Source organism: Lepus europaeus, chromosome 8, assembly GCF_033115175.1.
Source record: "Lepus europaeus isolate LE1 chromosome 8, mLepTim1.pri, whole genome shotgun sequence".
In the NCBI taxonomy this organism is placed as follows: domain Eukaryota; kingdom Metazoa; phylum Chordata; class Mammalia; order Lagomorpha; family Leporidae; genus Lepus; species Lepus europaeus.
This window is the reverse complement of record NC_084834.1, coordinates 59,933,283-59,959,441: the sequence shown is the minus strand read 5'-3', so window position 1 is coordinate 59,959,441 and position 26,159 is coordinate 59,933,283.

Below are 26,159 nucleotides of genomic sequence, written 5' to 3'. Positions count from 1 at the left end.
ATTTTTAATCTTTGTATATTCCACTTATAAAATCTGAACTTTATGAAATGATTTGCCTGAAATACATATATTGTTTGTTATTCCCACTCTTACCCACATCTGAGGGCTAATGACCTTGAAGAAAAATTTATTGTGTTTTCTACCATAAATGAAGAAACAACAGAAGTTTGACTTTCTAACTAGCCCAGTAAATGTCATTACAAGATGAGTATCATGCATTCCAGTTTCCCTGTAGCTCTGCAATGTGCAGTTCACTGATTTCTCTCTTGGCCCCTCTCTGCCCTGAGCATCCAAATCCAATAGAGGCTCTGGGAGTGTTAACAAATCATGCCTGCACTGTTAATTGGCACTTAACAACACAGTTGTGAATTACAAAATGGGGTCTGTATTTATGGTGTTTAATACATCAAACATGCAGTTTCTCCTCACAAAATGAACAAGTAAAGGTGTAATTCTGCCCCCATGTGCTTGAAAGAATAGGCAATTCATTCAGGAGACAGTGCTACTGCTATAGGGACACAACCTGGGCAGAATGTTCAAGTAAACCAAGAAATTGAAAGGACAAGGAAAAATTGTAATAGTATTAATAAATTTACTGAGTAAAAGATCAGATGACCACCAGCACACAGAACCTATAAGAATAAAACAAAGACATGGACAGAAAGCAATCAACGAAGACTCAATATTTAAATATTTATTTTGAAAATAAATGGTTAAGAAAACGCTAATAATTTTCTGTGACTTTGTCACTCTGAATCAAGAAACAAGAATCTTAATTCATAAAATATAGATAAAAAAGAACCAGTGAAACCTGCATTAACCAAAATGACAGCAGATTAGAGACTAATCCTTTAGCCATCCTAGTTAAGTGTTAATGCAAATGTAAATACAAAGCAGAAGTTGTTACCAGTTTTTTTTTTACTTCTTAAATATAGTTATATCGAATTTTTCTATAAAGTGAGCACCTTCAATATTTCCAAGTTTTTAATGTTATCTCTAGCATGTTCTTTTGCAAAATCTCACCACCTTAATGTTCCATGTTCAAAAACTATAATATTTTCTTTATTTTAAAGAACATATTTACATTTATCTCTACATTTTTCCTAAAGAAAATGATAATGATTACAGAATTATATAGAAAATGGAGAAAAACATGTAAAATAATGTTAAGTTAGACAAATTATTTCAGCTACCGTGGAGATATTCAGTGAAGATAAAATGAGTAAACAGCATCCTCATGGAATGTGACCTTAGCAGTACTTAGGTTTCATTGCGTTTCAGTGCAATAACTAGCAGAAAATGTGCATTTAACTACTTGAAAATAAATATTTTATGGCATTCACTTGTTCATAGTAAGGTTTTCCTCTCTATAAGACAAAGTCCCATTTCTGATTTATGAATTTGTTCCTTATGCTTGGCATATATTTAGCAAATGAGTAAATGTACATAGTAAAACTCCTTGAAGGAAATGAGCCAACTGATATGATGAAGGCAGCAAGCATACAAAATGTGTGGAGCCACAAATCCCAAAATCAACAGCTAGCTGCTCATTATGAAAGTAGAATTCAATCTCTGCAATTTAAAAAAAATCCAGAATTTTTAAAAAACATTTGAATTAGGAAATTTGTATTTAATTTTATTAAGCTATTTTAAATGGAAATTATCTCAACTTACCATAAGTAATATGGATTGTAACTCATGGGATAAAACTATAGATTTCCACAATGGATTAAAAAAACGATAAAGATATGAATAAAGACTCTCTTTTGACCAAGACTGGACTTTTCTACCTGAAACTAATAATTAAAAAGTTTTCAAAATAGGCAAAATGGCAGAAAAAGCAGTTTGAAGCAAAATGGATAATAAGAAAATAAGAACAGGGTCTGGCACTGGGGCATAGTAGGCTAAGCCTCCGCCTGTGGCACCAGCATCCCATATGGGCATCGGTTCTAGTTCTAGCTGCTCCTCTTTCCCATCCAGCTCTCTGCTGGTGGCCTGGGAGAGCAGTAGAAGATGGCCCAAGCACCTGCAATGCTGTGGGAGACATGAAAGAAGCTCCCGGCTCCTGGCTTTGGATCAGCCCAGCTCTAGCCATTGCGGCCATTTGGGGAGTGGACCTGCAGATGGAAGACCCCTTCTTCTGTCTCTTCCTCTGTCTGTAACTCTACCTCTCAAACAAATACAGATTTTTTTAAAAGAAAAATAAAAAAAGCCAGTGATTTCTGAGAGGAATGAGACAAAAGAAGTGAGTCCTCTGACTGCCCAAGCTAACTCTGTTAAGAAAGTCTCTGACCTAGTGCAAGGCAAGGAACTCAGGGATCAGGGGACAGAGAGGGAAGTCCAGGGGAAGAAAAGTACTGGAGTTCAGGGCAGAGGTCAGAAATCTGAGAACGACACAGAGAGGGGAACCAGGGTTTGCCGGGCGCACTTCTCAAGTGTTTTATACTTGTTTATAAATAACTTTGACTATTATGAAAAGACTATGTGTACCTCTGGACTTTTCGATTTGAATGTGATCTGAATAAAATTTATGGTTTATGCTCGTAAGAGTAAATAAAAAGGATCATAAACACAATCACAAGACACATTTAGTCAGATCTTGGGGTTAAGATGGAGGAGACTAGGGCTAGCGCTGTGGTGTAGTGGGTAAAGCCGCTGCCTGCAGGGTCGGTATCCCATATGGGCATTGGATCGAGTCCCAGCTACTCCACTTCTAATCCAGCTCTCTGCTATGGCCTGGGAAAACAGTACAAGATGGTCCAAGTCCTTGAGCCCCTGCACCCGCATGGGAGACCCAGAAGAAGCTCCTGGCTGCTGGCTTCGGATTGGTGCATCTCTGGCTGTTGCAGCCAATTGGGGAGTGAAACAACGGATGGAAGACCTCATCTCTCTCTGCCTCTACTTCTCTCTCTGTCAACTCTGACTGTCAAATAAATAAATAAATCTTTAAAAAAAAAAAAAAGATTGAAGAGACTGCTTGGTAGGAAATTCTTAGAATTTTAGAAAATTTCTAGATTCTATCATATTTCTTGAGAATTTTTTTTTTTTGCAAATTATCTGCAACGACTTTAGTCCAAGCTATCATCTTTTAACTGAGTACCGCTCAGCACACTCATTTAAAGATATTACCAGGGGCCAACGCTGTAGTGTAGCAGGTAAAGCCACCACCTGTGGTGCCAGCATCCCATATGGGTGCTGGTTCAAGTCCTGGCTGCTCCACTTCCAATCCAGCTCTCTGCTGTGGACTGGGAAAGCAGTAGTAGAGAATGGACTAAACGCTTGGGCCCTGCACCCACATGGGACACATGGGAGACCTGAAGGAAACTCCTGGCTCCTGGTTTCAGAATGGCACAGCTCTGGCCATTTGCAGCCATCTGGGGAGTGAACCAGCAGATGGAAGACCTCTCTCTCTGCCTCTGCCTCTGCCTCTGCCTTTCTGTAACTCTGCCTTTCAAGCAAATAAATAAGTCTTAAAAATGATATTACCTAAGATTGGGGACAATACTGTGGAAAGGATAAGAAAGAGTAAAGAACATTAATTCTTTGAATCAAAACCCTCAATTCTGTGAAGGTGTTACTCTCCTCCAAATTGAGTATTGGACTTCAAGTTATCCTTATCATGGTTCTTCAGGATATTTTTTGTTAGAAATTAACAGCGGATTCTAATATTCCTTTGGAAAATTAGAACATCATGAATGGCTAGGATAACTTTGAAAAAGAACAAACCATTTGGTAGATTCACACTACCTTTCCTCAGAGCTACGGTAATGCTCTATCAAGCAAGACAATGGTATTAAGATACACAAACAGATCAAATGATGGAAAAATGGATTCTAAAAGTAGATTCACACATAATAGGACTAGCTGATTCTTGACAAAGAAAGATAAAGGATAGTCTTTTTATCAAATGGTTCTGGGAAAATATTTATATCCATATCCACAAACATAAAATATATAGATTCATCCAAATCTCACACCATGCATAAAAATATACTCAAAGTGAATCATAGGCCTAAAAGGACGATCTGAAAGTATAAACTTGGGGGCTAGTGATTCTTCATACCATTTGTTGAATTCTTTACTTAGTGTAGAGTCAATCTTATGAGTATAAAGTAAACTGAAAATAAACCTTTGTACAAATTAAGGAGTGGGAATAGGAGAAGGAGGAGGTAGAGGGTAGGAGCATGGGCAGAAGGGACGGTACGGTGGGAAGAATCACTATGTTCTTCAATCTATGTATTTGAATTTGTATATCTTAAATAAATAATTGGTTTTTGTTTGTTGGTTGGTTTGTTTTTAAAAAAGATGCCTGCATCCCACATCACAGTGCTTGTATTTTTGTTCCCAGCTCTGGTTCTTCTGGCTAACGTAGTCACTGACAGGCGGTGATGATGACCTGGATTAGGTATGCAGTTTCCAGTTGCAGCCAGCTCAGCCCCTGCAAGCACTGAGGAATAAATAAGTAAACAGAAGCTCTCTGTCTCTCCCCTTCTGCCTCCCTCTGCCTCTCAGATAAATAAAAATTAAAAATAATAAAAATAATAAATAAAATGTAAAGCATTTCTTCATTTTGATTTATTTATTAATTTGGAAAGTGAAGATACAGAGATAGGTAGAGTCAGATAGACAGAGACAAATCTTTCATTCACTGGGTCACTCTCCAAATGCATGCAGCAGTTATGGCTGGGCCAGGCAGCATCCAGAAGTAAAATTCAACCCTGATTGTCCACGTGGGTAAGAAAGACCTAGTACTTGAGCCATCATCTGCTGCCTCCCACAGAATACATTAGTAGGAAGCAGGAAGCAGGAAGCAGAAGGAGAGCCAGGACTTGAACCCGTGGACTCCAGTATGAGATTTTCCAAGAAATGACTTAATCCCTGAACCAAATGCCCACCTCTCAAACATCAATTTTTAAAGCCATATTAGTATACCACACTACTAGTCAACAACAAAAATAACTAAAATTAAAAGGACTGACTATAGTTAGAAAGATGTCAATTAAAAGTAACTCTCATGCCCTGTATTTTGGGATCTAAAATGCAATCATTTTGGAAAGCAGTTTATCAGTTTCTTAAGAATTGGAGTAGAGAACTATGCTAGGAGCCAACCATTTCTTTCCTAGGAATTTCTCCATGATAAATAAAAATATATGTCACACTTTATGTAGTCACATATTTAAGTTGTGTATCTTGCAAACAGCTTACAGTTATTTTTTACTCCTGTCTGATAACTTATCTTTTAATTTGGATACTTATTTAATTTTATTATAATATTATTGCTATTATTTAAAATTACATGGAGATTCATAGTAGCTTTTCTAGTACTGAAAAAATGGAAACAACTCTAATGCTTATAAATAAGGGAAATGAAGAAAAAATATTGTAAATGCATACAGCAGAAATCAGCTTAGCAATAAAAAACATACTTTGGGGCCCATGCTGTGGCATAGCAGGTAAAGCTGCCTCCTGCATTGTCTGCATCCCATATGGGCTCCGGTTCTAGTCCCGGCTGCTCCACTTCCAATCCAGCTCTCTGCTGAAGCCTGGGAAAACAGTAGAAGATGGCCCAAGTCGTTGAGCCCCTGCACCTACTTGGGAGACCTGGAAGAAGATCCTGGCTCCTGGCTTTGGTCTGGCCCAGCTCCAGCCATTGTGGCCATCTGGGGAGTGAACCAGAAGATAGAAGACTTCCCTCTCCCTCTCTCTCTCTCTCTGCCTTTCTTTCTCTCTGTGTAACTCTGACTTTCAAATAAATAAATAAATCTTTAAAAAAAATACTTTAATCAACAGCTTGAATGAATCTCAGAGTAATTATGCTGAATGAAAACAGGTAAACAAAAAAGTACACATTGTAAAATTATTTTGTATATTTCTAGAAAATGTAAATTAAATCTATAATGACAAGAAATGGCTTGAAGGCAATTATAACTTAATAAAGCTATTAAAATATTAAGTGTGGGTAAGTGTTGTGGTACAACCAGTTATGGCGTACCGCTTGGAACACCACCATCACCTGGAACACTGGTTCATGACCCAGTGGTTGCACTTCTGAACCAGCTTCTTGTTAACAAATAATTGCTTGGGATCCTGCCACCCATGTGGGAGACCCAGATGGGTTTTCAGGCTACTGGCTCAGCCTGGCCCCAACCCTTCCCTTTGCAGTCTTTGGGGAGTGAATGTGCAGATGGAAGATCCATGTCTCTCCCTATCTTTCACTCTGCCTTGAAAAAGAACAAACAAATTAATAAATTTTCAAATTTATATTTATTAAATAAAAGTTGAAAAAAACAAATTTTTAAAACAATATTTTTCAAAACAATAATTTTTTATTAAACTTTTATTTAATGAATATAAATTTCCAAAGTATAGCTCATGGGTTACAATGGCTTCCCCCTTCCCATAACCTCCCTCCCGCCCGCAACTCTCCCCTTTCCCGCTCCCTTTCCCCTTCCATTCATGTAAAGATTCATTTTCAATTCTCTTTGCATACAGAAGATCAGAAGATCAAAACAATAAATTTTAATATTTAGATATTAAAATTTAAATGTAACTTTTGCTGTATTTCATATTTAAATATGATGAAAAATATCTTTCAGTAAAGTAGTGTTTTTCTATGTTTGAAATGAAAAAGCTTCCAGATTTTAATTTGGGGCTGGCACAGTGGCATAGCAGGTAAAAGCTGCCACCTTCAGCATAGACATCCTATGTGGATGCTGGTCTAAGACCCAGCTGCTCCACTTCCAGCTCTCTGCTAAAGCCTGGGAAAGCAGTAGAAGATGGCCCAAGTCCTTGAGCCCCTGCACCCAAGCTGGAGACCTGGAGGAAGCTCCAGGCTCCAGGCTTCGGATTGGCCAGCTCCAACCATTGCGACATTCAGTTACTGAACAAGCAGATGGAAGACCTTTCCCCCTCTCTCTGCCTCTGCCTCTCTGTAACTCTGCCTTTCCAATAAATAAATTAATCTTTAAAAAAAATTGATTGAAATGCAACTTCTATAATTTGTCAGAATGGAAAGTTTTGCACTAGGAATAACTTACTTAACAAAACTGCCCCAATCAAGATCCATTCTAAAGCAATTTTTTATTGAGAAACTAAAATTTTCAATAAAAAGCTTTTCCATAATGTTTGCTGGAAAGTTATTCCAACTGAAAATTACAGTAGCTGTAATATTTTCCAAGCTGTTTTTCATACCAAGGAAGATCTTAATGAACAGATTCAGGCAAAGATGTTCATTCTCATTACCTGATCCATACTTGGAAGAATTGTCTGACAAGATAATTAGAAAAAAATGCCCTAGAAGCAACCAAATATTATGTCTATCCTCAGCTGACACACAGAACCGTAGCTTTTGTTTCAGAAGCACACAATTGATAGATGTCTGCTAGGTCTTCATCAAGTGTTCCTAGTTTGCTCAGAGCAATGCTACTGCTGAATGGAGAGTAACAGCAGTCAGTTACCACAAAGGAAATACAGAAGCAAAGCAGGGCATTACCCTTGTGCAAAATGTAAACTGAGTGGATATATTTTGGTTTACTCTTCTGAATCATTTTCATTCTCAGAAACATCTTCTATAGCATGAGTACAAATAAAGAAATTCAATGACTAATGTAAATGACAATGGTGTGCTTACACTCTCTATCATCCAGCAAATTATTTTGACATCTAAGGTATAAAATATCAATTCTATTTTCAGTTATCACTTTTCTAGGTGTGGCCCCATAAAGATTTCCATGTAATGCTGTCTTGATAGAGAAGTTCAATTCTAAACTCAGTGTCACCTTTAAAAAATTCTCATGGTAAAATTTGTTAATAAGTTCTCCATAAATTTCATGCATGGTTAATGTCACTTTTCTTTACTCTTATATCATATATATATATATATATATATATATACACACACATACATACATATATATTTCAGGAAGTTATATAGGGTGGCGGTTGAAAAGAAGATCCTAAAATTTAGACAATTTTCATCCAGAAAAACATTACCAATGGATTTGCAGTAAGTCAAAGGCCAAGCAGAGTACACTAACTTTAAGACTATTGGCCTAAGGCAAACTACTCAAAATATTTCTTTAAATTTTTTATGCTAATGAATCATGCCTTATTAATATTAGTGTTTCAGTAAGAACCATTTTTGAATCAAAGCATTTACCTGTGTGACATTGTCTAGTTTGAGAAGACAGTAGCACTGAGTTCAGGATCTGAAGACAATGTATACAATTTTAAACTGGAATAACTTATTTTTTCACTATTTGAGAGAAATTCACAGGATATATGAGACTATTTTTTCAGGCTTGGTGAATAAAATCATTTAGGACAGCTAGTGGAGTTAGCCAACAACAACCTGCTAAAAATCTTCCCTGGGTCTTAGACAAACTCCCAGCTATCTGATATTGTTTGAGAAACTTCCATAGTTCATAAAATATTCAAGGACATTTAATAGAAAATCCAGGCACACCTCTCAGTTCCCAGGGAGTCTGAGGCTTGTTGGGAAACAAATTAAGGCAAGATATAATTCTAGGTAACTGTGGAGAAGGAGTGCTTGGAAGAAAGCAGTACTAAAACAAGTCTTTGCAATGATTATACTCAAATCTAGAGAATCACTACCATAAATTTCTTATGCTATGTCCTCAAAACAAAACTATGCAGGGTAAGTATTTGATATAACAGGTAGGACACCAATTAGAAATCCACATTCCATATCAGTGCCTAGGTTTGAATCCTGGTTTTGTTTCCAATTATGGCTTCCTGCTCATGTATGCCATGGGAGGTAGCAGGTGATGGAACAAGTAGTTGGGTTCCTGACACCCACAAGGAAGACCCAGATTGAATTCCGGGCCCTTGGCTTTGGCCAAGCCCGTCTCTGGCTGTTGATGGCATTTGGGGAGTGAAATGGCAGATAGAAAAGCTCTGTCACACTCTCTCTGTATTCCTTAAAATATAAAGATAAATGCTAAAAATTTGAAAAGCAATCACACCTGCAAATTGAGCAAATTTGCTCATTGTCAATATCAGATGTAAACATGGATTTTGAGCACACAGAGAATTTTGAGCAGTGTACTTACTGTAGCTAAAAGGAAAATAATTATTTTGTAAAAATACAAACGATTGCAATAAATTCCTAGATGGTGATGTGTAACTCCTAGATAGTGCCATGTCTGCTTCCCATTTTAATTTGAGTTCCTTTTTGCTATCCTGAAGATGCTCTTCACACGTTCAAGTGCTTTCCAACTTTACCCTTGGAGTCTGAGGACCCCAGTGTGGCATTTGCCTCACATGCTGTCTCTTTGTTATAAGGCATATTTGTCAAAGAAAGAGAATAGAACATATTTAAGTTTTCTGATAAATAAATATCTTTAATCAAAAGCTCCCAAACATCCCTTTTAGTATTTGAGTAAAATCACAAATTTAAATCTTAAAATTTGAACATTGTATGACAAAACCTTGGTTTTTGTTAAATATCAAATTTAGGTTTCACTGAAGAAAGAGATGAAAGTAGACAATATGTCAGTTGAGCTGGCTTCACCTTGCACACATTCTGCTGAACACTTCATAGTATATACCTGCTTTCAAGTATATTATTTGGTTTACATAGTTGAAAATATACCATTTCTCTCTTCCTAAATTTCTTGACTGGGAATATTTGGTTGACCAGTGGAGTGGTTTCATTTTGTTTTGCCTTTTCATCCTTAAACATCGACTATGCCGATAAAAGAGGGGAAAATTTGGGGGCCAGCATTGCAGCACAGTGGGTTAAGCTACCACTTGCAATAATGCCTGTTGGAGTCCCCGTTGATCCACTTCCAACTCAGCTTCCTGCTAATATTCCTGAGAAGACAGTGGATGATGGTCCAAGTACTTTGGCACCTGACAGGCATTTGGGAGGCCAGGATGGAATCCCTGGCTCCTTGCTTCAGTCTGCATGAGGCCTAGCTGTTGCAACCATTTGGGGAGTGAACCAGAGGATGGATGACACCACTCACTCTCACTCTTGCTGTCTCTCATTCTCTCCCACTCTCACACACTCTCTTTCTCTCTCTCTAATGTTCTGCCTTTCAAATAAATAAATATCAAAAGGGGGCAGGGAAAAATATAAAAAGGCTACCATATTCCATGCATAATTCTAATCTTTGGCTCTAGAGAAAAAAAAAACAGACTTGTGATGAGCAATAATAGAGATGACAAATCACCCCTATAAACAGTGGATGTCACACGTGAGTGGAATGTCAGCCCAGCTGATAATAAGGTATTTCTCAGTGTAATTTGATTTTTTAATTTTGTTTTAATATATCAAGCAGTGATAGTATTGGTTTCTATAAACCATCTTGCCAAAAGTTGGGTCTGTATAGGATTAAAGAAAAGCTAAAATGTCCCAGGGGAAGAAAACAGCTTGTCACTTCTCAGCAGTATGTCCAACCTTGGGGATGCTCTTCCTCCATAAGTAGGTCCCTCACTGATTAGATTCTCAAACTACAAGTAGTCAGATGTGAACCATACCCTTCACTGAGGCAGAGCAAGAAAATACTAAATTTAGGAAGGTAAGAAAAATGAAACATAAATTATAGCAGAAACTGTGATGACTAGAATTAATACCACTGGGTTCAGGCAAAATAAATCTCATACTATATGCCAACCCTAAACATGTCACCACATGAACGCTCCAAAGATATGGGATTTTTATCCATTTTATGAGTCAAAATGGTAGAGATATTATATTAGAAATTCAGAAATATTCATGTTTGACTGCATGCTATTTTCAATGATAATTTAGGAATACACAGAGTCAAATCTCATTAGATTCTGTATTAGCAAATTTGTCTACTCACTAAAATTTATCTGTAGCTCAGAAACCAATAGACTGGGCACGAGGTATTTGGAGAACAACAAAAACTTAGGCTGCCTAACATGTGTTCTAAACTGTGATTAAACATTGCTTCACTGTCATCTTGCTTCAGCACTCGTATTATAAACATGGATGTGGTCCATGGTCTATTGCATATCACATTTTTTGTACTATTCGTTGCTGATTATGCTATTTAAAATAACCTTAGTACTATGATAAAGTGTTCCTAAGCATGAGAAGACTTCAATGTGCTTACAGAGAAAACATGATAGATAAGATTCTTTCAGACATGAATTATAGTGCTGTTGACCATGAGTTTAATTTTAACAAATCAAAACAAAACAAATCAAAATACACACACACACACACACACACAAAACATTCAGAAAAAGAAAGAAAAAACTTACTGACCTGTATGTAAAACTACTCCAGAAAGTACTAGAGTAACATATCTGGTATATATTGAATTATGGAAACAATGGGAAGACAGTTAAATTCGTGGATTAATGAGATGATAGCTCATCAGAAGACATAGGGGACATCCTTTTTTGTAAACTACAAAGTCAAAGAAAATTAAGGGTGTGACTCAGGATCAACAAAATGTTAAATCTTCTCTGGCTAGTGTTAGATGTCGCACACAATTCAAAAGGTGATATGATACAAAGAATACTAAACTTGCAGGCAAGCCAGGTTACATAGAACACGACTACAGATTGTTAAAGCATCTGCGAAGTGTTACACAGGACAAGAATGTGTGGAAAACCAGATTGTCAGTGCTGACAAAACTAGCTTGTTATTAATGGAAGTGGGCAGGCCAACAAACCCACATAACACAAATGATTTCCAAAGTTCCTGGCTTTGAATCGGCGTCTGTGCAGCTAATTATTCATAAGGAATATATATTAAACCAGGTGCCTTTAAACAGAAACACACATAAGATAATTTATGCATGGAGCAGTTGATGAAACTGTGACAGGAGGCATACAGGAACAAATCCCTCTGTTTCCTCTAGCAGCAATGGTTCTACATCCACCAATTCAGCGTCTGTGACAACACTTAACATAACTACTATGAATATCACAGGAATTGACCGTGTGTGCAAATATCTGATGCTAGACCTTGACCAAGACTATATGACAATTTTCTGACAACTTGATATATCAGAGAAGAATAAAAATAGGAATCGCATCTATGGATCTTGTTTCGATCAGGAATTTGTCAGTACTGGCAATTGTTTGCATCTTTGCAGATCCCAGATTGATCTCCCACATCCCTGTCCTGCTTCGTGTGCCCTTGATTTCTGTGGTTCAGTGTGATTCAGGAATAACTGCAGTGCAGGCTTGGTCCTTGGTGTGCACTGATCCAGATGTTCAAAGAGACATTATGAAAGCAGCTTCATATACCTTCAGTGTGGCTTTCAACTGTAAAAAGCAATAATTTGGCTGCTGCCTAATTCTCGGCACATCCTTTGTGCTGTATACTCAACATGAAGCAGAAATTCTGTTGGCAGTCTAGAAATATAAAATACTGCCAAGCGAAATAAGTAGAGTAAATTATTAGAGCCGCAGCCAGCCAGGGAGTCAGATACAATTGTTTGTGTAGCCAACCAGAGTATAGTCTCCCAAAGATGCCCAGAACCTGTGAATATGTTACCTTACATTTAAAAAGATGTGGTTAACTTCCCAAGATTGACAGCTAAATTACCTTGGATAATATGGGTAACTCTAACGTAATTACAAGAGAGAGAGGCAGGAACTTGAGAATTTTAATTTTAAAAGATGAGCAACACTCTGCAACCAATCCAGCTTTCTGTCAATACACTTGAGAATGAAGGCAATGATACCTCAAGTATTTGAACCCCTGCTACCTTTAGGGGAGGCTCTTGGCTTCAGCCTGGCCCAACCCAAGACAATGAGGGCATCTGAAACGTGAACCTTCTGGTAGAAAGTCCTCTTTCTCTCTCTCTCTCTTTTACTTTTCCTTCCAAATAAATGAATATTTTTAAAAACATAAAAGATGAGAAACAGGGACAGGGGTCAGGAGTTGCATCCAAGAATCAAGGAATGCAGACAGCATAAGATGTTGATAAAGACAAGGAATAGAGTCTGCTTTCGAGCCTTTAGTAAGATCATTGATCTGCCAAAATCTTAGCACTAGCCTTGTAAGAACAATTTCTGTTTTCCGACCTATAGAACTAAGAGATAATAAATCCATGTTTTTTAAGATATATTTATTTGAAAAGTAGAGTGTTGGGCTGGAAGTGAGGGGGAGAAAGAAAGAGAGACATCTACTTCCTGATCACTCTCCAAATGGCCACAACAGCCTGGGCTTGGCTAGGTCAAAGCCTGAATCCAAGAACTCCACCCAGGTATCTGACCCAGTTAGCAACATCCCAAGCACCTGAACCATCATCCACTGCCTTTTCAGGGCCATTAGCAGGAAGCTGAATAGGAAACTGAGTAGCCAGGGCTCAAATCACCACTCCAGTATGAGATGCCACCATCGAAACCACAGCTTAACTTGCTGTGCCACAATGCCCACCCTTTATGTAGTTTTAAGGAATAAATTTGTGCTACTTTGTTATAGCTGTAATAGGAAACTAACACAAATTACCTTCAGCAGAAATTCAAAGGTAGTCAGGGAAGTAGCCCAGCTTTATTGTGAACAAATACGGAAAGCATCAGGTACACTTTGAAGTTTGTTGTCAAGGGAAAGGTGGAGGTGAGATGACTCAAAATGAGGCCTTTTATGTGACTGGTTAAAGGGGATATTTGACTCTCTCATTGGTGCTGAGGTGAAACCAGATAAAATACAGAGGTTGACAGTCATTGGTGAAGTCCTGATTGTTCTGGGCAGATTGTGGTTTGGCTTCCTGGAATGGTTTTTGCAGAAATTACTGACTTCAGCTCTATTTTTATATTTGTTCATCAATGGAAGAATCCTCTGTAACCTCATGAAATAGTTCAAATTTTGTGACAACCCCATTATTTATGATGGTAAGTAAGTACTTACTGCTTTTACTCTTAAGTTTAATGTCCTTTTTCTCTGGCTGAATCTCAAATTTTCTCTTCTCTGCTCTCCCTTATTTTTTCCTCCAGAAGTTTGATCATAGTGTCTCTAATTGTGGTTACATTTGTATTTCTGTGACTTTAGGTTCAAAGAGTTTTTTGGATGTGTGGGTTGATACCTTTGAAAACTTTTGAAGGAGAGGTGACACAACAATGCAGCAGGTTAAACCACCACTATCTTCAGTGTCAGTATCTCATAGGGCAGTGGTTTGAGTCATGGCTGATCTACTTCCCATCCATCTCCCTGCTAATATTCCTGGGAAAGTAGAGCCCACATGGGAGACCTGGAAGAAGCTCCTCTCTCCTGACTTCGACCTGGCTCAGCCTTGACCATTGAGGCCATTTGGGGAATAAACCAGCAGATGGAAGATCTCTCTCTTTCTCTTGGCCTCTACCTCTACCTCTCTGTAATTCTGCCATCCAAATAAATAACTTAAAAAAATTTTTTTGAAGGCCCTAGTGGGTTAAGCCACCCCTTATGATACCAGCATCCCATACTGGAGGGCCAATTTCAGTCCTGGCTGCTCCACTTCCAATCCAGCTTCCTGCTAATGCACCTGGGAAAGCATTGGATTATGGCTCAAGTACTTGAGCCCCTGCCACACACATGGGACACCAGGATAGTGTTTCTGGTTTCTGGCTTTCGCTTAATCCATACCTGGCTATTACAGTTGTTTCAGGAATGAACCAGCAGATGAAAAATCTCTCTCTCTCTCTCTCTCTCTCTCTCTCTCTCCTCTCTCTCTGGCTGTCTTTTCCTTTCTCTTGATCATTTTGGCTTTCTAATAAGTTAATAAATCATTTTTAAAAATTTTGCAGTGATGCAGTCATGACATGATCAAATGAGCAGGTTATCTATTCCCTGTCCTTTTAGAGTTTCAGTTACACTATATTAGATCATCTGATGTTGTCCATAGCCTCTGGTGTTTCATGTTTTATTTTGAAATGTCTATACCAAGGACAGTGGTAGCCTCTGGCCTGTTCTAAGCCATAACCACTCCCCCTGTTTTAGACTTTATACTCCTATAATCTGTTCCCAATACAGCAGTCAAATTAGTCTTTTAAACTTCAAATGTGAATCTATCACTCCCCTGCTTAAATTCCCCAATGATTTTACATTGTTTTCAGAATAAAAGCCAAAATTCCTACAATTTCCCACATATTGATGATCTGCTTTCCACCTCTAACTTCATCTCTTATTACTGTCCTGTAGGTCCTCCATGATTGTAAAGAATTCTGTTATACAAACTTAAACTTCAGAAAATATAGTATCATAAAGTAACATCAGAAAAGGGAAAAAAGAATGTTGTAGTAAAAATTAGTCTTGAATGGTAATTACCACATTTTTGGCTACTCGTTAAGAAATAAGGTTGCTATTTTATTACTGGTCTATATTTAATCCCTCTTCCTCTCTTCACCAAATCACTTTTGCCACCTTTCTCAAAGAAGAACTTGACTAAAACTTTCAAAGAGATTCACTTTATTAACCATTGCATGATAGCATTTTTCCTTTTTGAAAATTTCTCATTGATCTAAAAATATGACTCAATTTATTAAGAAGTATTTTTAAATTTTTTTGCATTTTTTACATTTTCCACAACATGATCTTACATATATAAATCTGTATATATATATATATATATATATATATGTAATATACAATATGCTTCACTGTCCACCTATTTTTTAACATGTTTTTCAGGGAGGATTTAAATCCTTAAAAAATACCCACATTGTTTAAATCCTTAAAATAAAATACATATCATAGGTTAATAAAACCTAATTAGGAAAATAAAACCTGGACCAAAGAGAAAGAAAAATGTAAATATGGTGTTAGATATTGTAAAATCATCTTCTATAGCTGTATTCATTTACTATTGCTATTGTGGCAAATTACCACAAAGTTAGTGACTCAAAACAACGCAAATTGACTACCATTCAGTTCCATTGGTCAGAATTCCAGCACTGAATTTCAGCATGATTTCACTAGGGTAACCAAATTTTCAGCAGATTCCATCACTTTCTGAGCTGTAGGGGAGAATCTGTTTTCTTACATTTTTCCACCCATAGAGTCCACTTGATTCCTTGATTCCTGGACCCCCCCCCTCTCCCTTTTAAGTAAGCAATGTCAGGCCACACCCTACTCAAGCTGTCATTCATCTGCTTCTTTCTTCCTATTTCTTCTTCCAAAGATTATTCTATCTGGAAAATCCTGAATAATCTCACTGATTGAAAATCAGTGGATTTCTAACATTACTTCTATATGCAGCTTTAGTTTCCCTTAACCATGATCACACATATTCACCAGTTTCAGGAGTTGGGACACAGCCTTCCTTGGAGAATCATTATTCTGCATTAAATAGTAGTTGATATTCAAACGTCTTTTCTAACTTCCTGAAAATAAAGGCAAAAAAAAAAAATTTAAAACAGGCAGCGAGAAAAATGCTGTAATTCAAGATTCCAATTCCAAAGTGGAGGGAGTTTTTATAAAAATGTTTGTTAAACAGTTACCACATAGTTTTTAATAAAATGCAGTGAGTATTATATTGAACCATGGCAACACATCACTGTTTTCTTCTACAAATGGGAAAACATATTTTGTATGCCTTGTTAGTGGCAAGAACACTTGCAAAAGTGTAACATTAAATAGTATTTTGAGATTTCTTTTCTCCTTTTTAAAAAATTCTTCATGTGGAGGCCTTGCTTCACTCAGGAAATTCCTGTTGAATTGATTAGACCTCTAGTGACAGGCATCTTGAAGCAATCAATAGAAAATATCATTAATAAAAAATTTTGACCACAGGAAATGTAAGTAAAACCAATGATTCTCAGTTTCTGTCTTGTTTATATTCTAAACAAGTTGCCCAGTGCACTTTGATTCAAGGACAAAAGTTCATAGACTGCCTGATCAGAGAACAGAATTCACAAAATAAGCTCCCTGCTAATGTGCCTGGGAAAGCAGTGGAAGATGGCATAAGTGCTTGGGTTCCTTCACCCTTGTGGGAGACCTAGATGAAACTCCAGGCTCCTAGCTTCAGATAGGCCCAGCTCTGACAGTTGCAGCCATTTGGAAAGTAAACCAACAGATAGATCACTCTGTCTGTCTCTGCTTCTGCCTCTGCTTCTCTGTAACTCTGCCTTTCAAATAAAGAAAGAAATCTTTTTAAAAAGATATATTAGTGAATAAAACAAACATAAAATGTTATAAGGAAAGATAGACATTAAAAATAAATTAAAATTAAAAAAATAAATTAAAATTAATGAAAAACTAAAAAATGAGATAATAAGTTAATGGATAGAAAGCTGGTGTTAGTGGCATCAAAATGATAATTTTGAATAGTTTTTGTGGTAAGCAACACTGAGATGTTGACATAATAAAACAATAGGTCATGACTGTAATCAAGGGTTATCTGTAAGTCCCATAAAGCTTCATTCAAAAGCACTGCTGCTTTTTATACAATGGACAAATATTTGGGGGATTCTTTTGCCAGTCAGTGCTATCTGAGCCTACTTTGGCTGTGCTGAGTCACTTGGTGACCTAGTGACCAGACATGTGGCATCCCAGCCTTGCTTTGGGGTTGAATTAAGGAGACAAGGTCCAGCAGTCTTTTGGGAATCATTTGCACTGTTGAATGTGAGCCCTGAAAATAACTATTCCTTAACTGAGCAAATGAAATTTTAGAGGATTAAATAAATATTATGCTGCAGTCTCCTAATTAAATCCATGCTGCTTGGTCTCACATCCTTATTTGACTTCAGTGCCTCAATTTATTTTCTGGCACCTAGATGATACACCACAAGCACTGAGAGGTACCAGCCATCATTAACATATCCAATTGGGGTTTGTTTTGCTTCCTATAAAGAATATACCACTAATTTATGAATAGAATATTGCATATAGTCTTAGACCTTTCCCTTGTATGGCTGTCTTTAATGAATTTCTTTCTTTTTTTATTTATTTGACAGGTAGAGTTATAGACAGTGAGAGAGAGAGACAGAGAAAAAGGTCTTCCTTCCATTGGTTCACCCCCCTAAATAGCTGCCATGGCCAGAGCTGCGCCGATCCCAAAGCTAGGAGCCATGTGTTTCTTCCCGGTCTCCCATGCCGGTGCAGGAGCCCAAGCACTTGGGCCATCCTCCACTGCCTTCCCGGGCCACGGCAGAGAGCTGGACTGGAAGAGGAGCAACCAGGACTAGAACCGGCGCCCATATGGGATGCTGACACCACAGTTGGAGGATTAGCCAAATGAGCCACAGCGCCGGCCCCTAATGAATTTCTTTAACTTGGAGAGTTTGATTTTTTTTCCCTTTCATATCCATCAGAAATAGAGACTTTAAGAAAATATTTTATCCACAAGGGGCAGTTTGAATGTAACCAAACACACAGATGTTTCATGAATATGTGTTTCTTAACCAAGTATGGTCGCTGATGCACAGAATAAGATAGTGCTTGAATAAAAAGCCAAAACTACAGACTTATTGAACTGAAGTATGTATGTGCCATGATTTACTAATGGAATTTAATAGATTTTGTACTCTTTCACCCTGTTGTATGCCTAATAAAGTAATGAAAATGTATAAGGGGAAAAAAAGGCTTTGATTTGTGAAACAAAAGGTCTGCTGTGAATTAAATGCTTTTGGGAATTACGACTACATTTTTATGTATAATTTAATTTGCAACAAACTAACATTTTGACGCGATCTAATAGTAAGTACATGCATGGAAGTTTTATTTACATGTATGTCTATTTATATATGTGATAGAATTTTTTATTAGTTTGCATGTTTCCATTAGTTACATTTTCAGTATACACATGTACATTATTTGCATTTGCACCAACAGTGTATAATGTTCCCCCTCCTCCATGTCCTTGTCAACATTTGTTACTCTCTGTCTTTCGGAAAATAATGGTTCTGACAGAGGTAAGGTGATATTTCATTGTAGTTTTGATTTTCATTTCCCTGATGGTTAGTGATACTGACATTTTTTCATTTATTTATTGATCATTTGTATTATTATTTTGAGAACTGTATATTCAGGACTTTTGCTTTAAAAACTTTTAAAGTAGTTATTTCTATGACAATTATTTTTTATTTAATGATTACTCCTATTTCATAGGTCATTATATTGTTTTAATTTTCCAGTAAGTATACATGGTATTTATGATCATGATAATAAAAATGAATGAAATAATTATTTCTAAACTTTTTCTGTGGTAGTAAAATAATCACAGTCTCCCATGAAATTTATAGTAGTATCTTTTTGTTAAAATTGTAGATGGACAGCAGCTAAGGGTATGAAAGGCTCCAAAAAATTCCATTTTCTATAGATCACTCTTTCTTTCAAGTTATGAATCTTCAAGATGCTTGAACTAATTATGATAATTTCTAAAATTCTGTTTTTAGGTGATTCCATACATGGTATAATTACCACAATAACTTTCAATCAAATCATAAGTTTCCAAAAAAATAAAATAAAATTGCCTACTTAAACTTTTTCCTACATTTTTCTGAGTGCTAGAAATAAAATGGGAAAAATAGGAAGTATTTTATTTCATGCATTACTAACTATCATTTTATTTGAAACTCTTTAGCAGTTAGGAAAATTGCTATTGACCTGAGAAGGTATCATACCTCATAGGCAGGCTCTGTGATCCATGCAGCCTCTTTTAGCAAAAGCACTAAGCAATAACTCTTCTCTTCCATATTAACAGAATGACAAACTTAATGCAGTGACAATATTCACGAAAATACAATAACCATACAAGCAATTATTATGCAAATTTTCTTAAGCCATCTTAAACTATTTTAAGCATTTGATAGTGTCAACATTTTGAAAGTATTTTCACACTTAATCATATATATCACTTTGTTCTCACAAATAGTGGCTAAATAATAAGGCATATGAACAAAACGTTTCATTTTTTTAAAACACTATGGGGCTGGCTTCATGATATAGAGTTAAGCTGTGCAGCATCCCATATGAACACCAGTTCAAGTTCAGACTTCTCCACTTTTGATCCAGCTCCCTGCTAAAAGCTGGGAGGATGTACCTGGGAAAGCAGTGGAGGATGTCTCAAATACTTGGGCCCCTGCATCCACATGGGAGACTGAGGTGAAGCTCCTGGTTCCCAGTTTCAACCTGGCCCAGTCCCAGCATTTGGGGTCATTTGGGAAATAAACAGCAGATTTCCCTCTCTGTCTCTGTAACTATGCCTTTCAAATAAATAAATAAATCTTTAAAAACCTCTAAATATTTGTGTTATTTTTCTGACATATGTGTGTAAGTCTGTGCATGTATGTACATTTTGAAATCTGACAAAACAGTCAATTTACTAAAAAATTAATTTAAAAACAAAATTTATCCCAGGGGTACATGTGTATATTATATATATATGTGTGTGTGTGTGTGTGTGTTTCCATCTTTTAGCAAGCTTTAAAACCTTAATTTAAAAATTTGATTTTAATAGACATAATTACAATAGTAGTTTTAAATTCAAAGTAAATATTAGTGAAGGGTACAGATTTCCCACATAGCTCCTACCCCCATATATCCAGCCTCTTTGATTTAAAAATCGACATTGGTACATCATTAATGTCCAGCATTCATTACATTAGTGTTTGTATTCGAGTTTAGCATGCATTTGGACAAACATATAATGACATGCATAGTTACACATTATACAGAGTAGTTTCATTATCATCTTTCAAAATCATCTTTGCTTTGTCTGTTTATTCCTCCCTTCCCTCCAACTTCTGAAAATTACTAATATTTACTATGTTCACAATTTTTCCTTTTTCTAGAGTGTCAAATAGTTAGAATAACATAGCATTTAGCTTTTTCAAATAGACTTTGTTCATTTAATAATAGATATTTAAGGTTGTTCCATGTATTTTCATAGCTTTGTAGCTAGTTTCTTTTTAGTACTAAAAAAATCCCATTGTCTGTATGTGCCACAGTGTATATAACAATTTATCTACTGAGAAACATTATAGTTTCTTCCAAGTTTTGACAATCAAGAATTTTTGTGCAGGCTTCTATGTGAACATAAGTTTTCAACTCATTTGGAGAAGGAAATACCAAGGAGTACAATTGCTGGATCATGTGGAGAGAGTTCACTTTTGTAAGAACTTGACAAAACGTCTTTTAAAGTACTTGTACCATTTGATAGTCCCACGAGCAGTGAGAGTTACTGTTCCACATCCTCATTTTTGCATTTAGTATTGCTGCTGTTCTGGATTTTGGCCATTTCAAAGATGCGTAATGGAATCTTGTTTTTGTTTCAATTCCCTAATGAAATGTACATTTAATCACATTTTCATATGTTTATTTTCCATATGCGTATCTTCCTTGGTGAGGTGTTTCTTCAACAGTTTCACCCCTTATAATATCAGGTTATTTGTTGTCATTATTCAGTTTAAGAGTTTTTGGTTTTGTTTGTCTTGGATAACAATCTTTTGTAACAAACATCTTTGAAATGTTTTCTCCAAGTCTATGGATGTCTTCCCCAGTCGTCTGTTTCTTCTTTTGTGAATTTGGTAGATTTGTAGAACTCAAGGAATTGATCCATTTTATCTAGATGATCTAATTTATGGGTGTAGAGCTACTCATTATATTCCATAATTATTCTTTTCATGTTCATGAGAACTGTAGTGATGTCCCCTATTTCTTTTCGGATTTCATGAATTTGTGGGTTTTTTTTTAATCTCACTCTATCCAGAGGCTTATTAATTTCACGCGGCAGAATTACACTTACTCAGCTGTTAGGAGTAGGCAGTTTCTTCAGTTCTTCCATAAGAAATCACAGCAGCAACATTTTGACGTCGAGCAGTACAACAAGTTAAAGGAGGATCTTGCCAAGGCTACAGAATCCCGGAAAAAAGTGCGCCATTCTCTCAATTGGAGAATGAAAGTAGAGGAACTCAGTGAGAAGAATTAATCTTAACAAAGATTAATCTTAATTAATCTTTTCAAAGAACCAACTTCTGATTTTGTTGATTTTCTCTAGTGATTTCCTATGTTAAATGTCATTGATTTCTTTTTTAAAAGATATTATTTATTTAAGAAGCAGACACATACATACATACAGGTGGAAAGAGAGTGGCTGGTGCCGTGGCTCACTTGGCTAATCCTCCTAGTCCTCCACCTGCAGCGTCAGCACCCGGGTTCTAGTCCCCATTGGGGCACCGGATTCTGTCCCTGCTGTACACCCACATGGGAGACCAGGAGGAAGCACCTGGCTCCTGGCTTCAGATCGGCACAGCGCGCTGCCCGCAGCACAGCAGCCATGGTGGCCATCTGGGGAGTGAACCAACGGAAGGAAGAACTTTGTCTCTCTCTCTCACTGTGTAACTCTGCCTGTCAAAAAAAAAAAAAAAAGAAAAAGAAAAAAAGAAAAGAAAACAAAGAAAGAAAGAGAGAGAGAATGGGAATGTTCCCATCTGCTAATTCTCTCCCCAAACGCCCAAAACAGCTGGGTTGGGTCAGAGCTAAATCCAGTAGTTAGGAACTCAATCCAGGACTTCCACAGGGGTGGCAGAAACCCAACTATTTGAACTACAACCACTGTCTCCCAGATTCTTCATTGGATAAAAGTTGGAATCAGGAGCCAGAGCAGGGAATGAAACCCAAACATAATCCTAACCAATGTCTTAACGACTTGGCCAAATGCTTACCTCTATGTCATCAATATCTATTTAGTTTTTATTATTTATTTCCTTCCATTTATTGTAATTTACTCTTCTTTTTCTGTTTTCCTAAAGTGGAAACTTTAACGATCAATTTTAGATTTTTCTCATTTTCTAATATATGCATTCAGTTCTGTGCATTTCCTATAAGCACTGCTTTGACCCTATCCCACAAATTTTGATATATTGTGATTTTTTTATTTATTTCAAAATATGTTAAAATCTATGTGGAGGTTTCTTTTTTGTCCCTTTATTATATAGAAGTATGCTGTTTAATTTCTGTGTAAATGTATTGTTTATTCTCTCTGTATTTGAAGAGTTTCTAATTATCATTTTGCTATTGATTTTTAGTTTACAAAGTGATCTGAGTGTACACAATATGCTATCTATTCTTTAAATTTGTTAGGACGTATTTTGTATCCAGAATGTAACCTGTTTCATTGAATTTTTCTATTGTTTTTGGATGAAGTAGTCTATGGAAGTCCATTATATCTTGTTGATCCATTGTAGCAATATCTTTAATGTTCAAACTTAGGTTTAAAATAAGTAACTCTCAATGTTAGCCCTTTCAAATGTAAAATCAGATGAGCACAAAAACATTAAAAACCTGGATGTTTAGCTACCTTTTGTAAAATTTTGAAACAAAATATTTTCTTTTTATAAAATTTTATTTTATTTTATTTTAGAAAAAATATTTCTATACACAACCTCTCAACAATGTGACATGATTTATCTTTCTAGATGCATGGGAAAATAAATCAGTGTAATTTCATAAGTACAAAATATAACATTAGTAATAAATACACAATACATAATACATAAATACATTCAATTTTATTAATGAGTCTTGCTGTTTACATTCCCAACAGGTTTTGTTATAGTAAATGGCCAGTTTCCACATTGATCTAACTCTTCATATTATTGTTTACTTCATTTTTCCTTGCAGCCAAGTAATAACAAAATCATGTGATAAAGCAAATATATCTTATGATTTTAAGAGAATTTTACTTTGCATTGTATTTATAGGTTTCTAGATAGTCAACATAGATCATTTCATAAAATCTATTATAATAATATTTTGAAATATTTAGAAATATCCACGATGCCAGGGCATTGCAGGCAACAGCTTTATCCAATACACCACAGCATTGGCCCCTCATATTATACCTTTAAAGTATTTGAAATACTTGAAATATTTGATAAAATATTTGAAAAAGCACTTGACACAGAGAAAATGATCAATAAAGATTTTTAAGAGAAGACTAAGTGAATTATCAAGGATTTCCCTTGGGCCTCCTCCTTTAAGAAAAGCTCTATAGGGCTCGGTGCTGTGGTACCGTGGGTTAAAGCCTGGCCTGCAGTGCCAGCATCCCAGATGGGTGCCCATTAGAGCCCCACTGCTCCACTTCCAATTGAGTCCTGCAATTGTGCCTGGGGAAGCAGTGGAAGATGGCCCAAGTCCTTGGGCCCCTGTACCCACGCAGGAGACCTGGAAGAAACTCCTGGCTCATGGTTTCGGATCGGCCTAATTCAGGCCTTTGTGGCCATTTGGGGAGTGAACCAACTGATTGAAGACCTCTTTCTCTCTCTCCCTCCCTCTCTCTCTCTCTTTCTCTCCCTTTGCCTCTCTGTAATTCTTTCAAATAAATAAATAAATCTTTAAAAAGAAAAGAAAGTCTCTGTAGTGAAAAGAGCTCTGACATGAAGCCCACAGGGGGAGTGTTCCTCAGCCATGCCTTGCTCTCATCAGGTGAGGAAACAAGTCAGCAGCTCACACCTGGGCCCTGAGGAAGGTGAAAGCTGCAAGGAGCACAGCTGCCTAAGAAAGGAGCCTGCGTGGTGGTGCAGAGTAAGCTCTGCCACCTCGTTACTGTGTGACATCAGGAAAGTCCTCAATAAGGATTCATCTCTACTGTCTCAATAGTAGTCACTTGGCAGAAACACTGTAAATTGATATCTGTAAAGCATTTGTAGAGGTTCTAGGCACATTCAGAAAGTGATCATTCCCTTGAGTTCAAATTCAAGTACACAGAGAAAAAAATCTGGCCTTTGTCTACTACTCCCAGTACATCCTTGCTTTGGAATCTCAGTAACCAAGCCTGAACCCCTGCTCTGTGACGAGGTGCTACCATCCACCCCGGGCTTCCCAGAGACAGACAACCTTACACCTTGAGCTCTATATTAACTGCTCGCTGGCTCAGGCAGCCTTTCAGCTCCATTCTCAAACTGCTTGAGGAATCTCAGCCTTAACTTCCTGAATCTCCCATCCTTCCCCTAAAGCTCATTGCTGCGGTCACTAACCCTGAGCATTGCCCAAAGCTGCACACCAGATCCCTCTTGAATAAGGGATGATGCCTCACTTTCCTCTAATCTTCCAGGTCATCCTATGTTCCTCAACCAGTCTTTTTATCTCCTGAACCCAAGGCCTAAAAGGAGCTTCAGTTCAATACAACAGCTGATGAATTTTAAAGGAGATGGTTTTGATTTATGAACTTCATTGAAGCTAATTTCTGAGATTCATATTTTAAAATGTATGAGGAAAACAGCATTCACAAAGAGCCATTTTAGAAGGACTTAAAGATGGGAAAATCATGTCCATGGATCCAAATCAGTTTATTTCTCAGAGGATTTTTCAGAAAAACATCTTGCCTTTCATTACATCATCTACCTCAGTTTGGGTTCCAGTTATATCTTGCCTGGAACAGACACTGATTCACAGCTGGGCACACCTGCAATCAACCTAAGTCCACTGTTCACAAAGCCACTGTTTCGTAAAACACTAACCTGATCATCTGAATGGATCCAACCCTTAATTATACAACAGGTATAATTGTCAATCAATAATAATAGGGTGCTAGTCCTTGAATTGTTACAAATCCACTGTTAGAAAAATACATAAATTGGGAGTAAGCATTTATAATTCTAGCAATTCATATTGCCTTGATATAAAAAAAAAGTTTTATACTTTAAAAGCTTAACTGTGCACAGCAAACTTGAAATTAAAAAAAAAAAAAAGTAAGCTGGAACTGGCCATTCACCATAGATAGTGAAGAGGCCCTCATGTAACCTTTCTGACAAGAAACACCACGTCAGTATCTGTCTTCTGCCTTCTCCAATGGGATTCTTATCCAGCAATTTTAACTCATGCATTGTTCCCTATACCCATCAGTAAGTCACCGTTAAAGGTTGTTAAGGGGGCCAAGAGCATGGACTCGAATCAGACAGTACAGGTTGGAATCTTTGCTCTTTCATTTATTAGCTTTGTGACTGAAAGACTTAAACATTCAGGTTTCAGTGTTCTCACATGTAAAATAATTGCCTTACTTGTGGGGAAGATGAAATGATTTAACACATCTTCTTGAAATGGCTCCTAACGCAAACATAAATATTAGAACCGTTTTTATTTTTTAGCTTCCATACCTTGATGATATGTTCCTTCTTTTTAAATGTCTTTGCATTTGCCTAACTAACAACCAACTTTAAAGACAAATGAGAGTCCATCTCCTCCGTGAGACCTCTCCTGACCTTCCCAGGCTTGTGTATGTACTCCTGTT